The following is a 372-nucleotide window of genomic DNA, read 5'->3' on the forward strand; positions in this document are numbered from 1 at the left end:
TGTGTCTCTGTGTCTCTGTGTGTGTGTGTGTGAGAGAGGGAGAGTCTCTGTGTGTGTGTGTGTGTGTGTGTGTGTGAGGGAGTCTCTGTGAGTGTATCTGTGTGTGTGTGTGTGTGTGTGTGTGTGAGAGGGAGAGTCTCTGTGAGTGTGTGTGTGTGAGGGAGTCTCTGTGAGTGTCTCTGTGAATGTCTGTGTGTGTGTGTGTGTGAGGGAGAGTTTCTGTGAGTGTCTCTGTGTGTGTGTGTGTGTGAGGGAGTCTCTGTGAGTGTCTCTCTGTGTGTGTGTGTGTGAGAGAGGGAGAGTCTCTGTGAGTGTGTGTGTGTGTGTGTGTGTGAGGGAGTCTCTGTGAGTGTCTCTGTGTGTGTGAGTGTG

At 51.3% G+C, this 372-nt stretch overlaps 1 protein-coding gene across 1 annotated transcript in view; it reads right to left on the reverse strand.

Moving 5' to 3' along the window:
- The window catches only part of LOC107565310 (kinesin-like protein KIF13A), a gene marked incomplete at its 5' end in the record, with an annotated part of 18,921 nt that overhangs the window by 5,760 nt on the left and 12,789 nt on the right, over positions 1 to 372 (reverse strand). The window lies entirely within an intron of this gene.

Source organism: Sinocyclocheilus grahami, unplaced genomic scaffold (assembly GCF_001515645.1).
Source record: "Sinocyclocheilus grahami isolate Dianchi unplaced genomic scaffold, SAMN03320097.WGS_v1.1 scaffold992.1, whole genome shotgun sequence".
Taxonomy (NCBI): domain Eukaryota; kingdom Metazoa; phylum Chordata; class Actinopteri; order Cypriniformes; family Cyprinidae; genus Sinocyclocheilus; species Sinocyclocheilus grahami.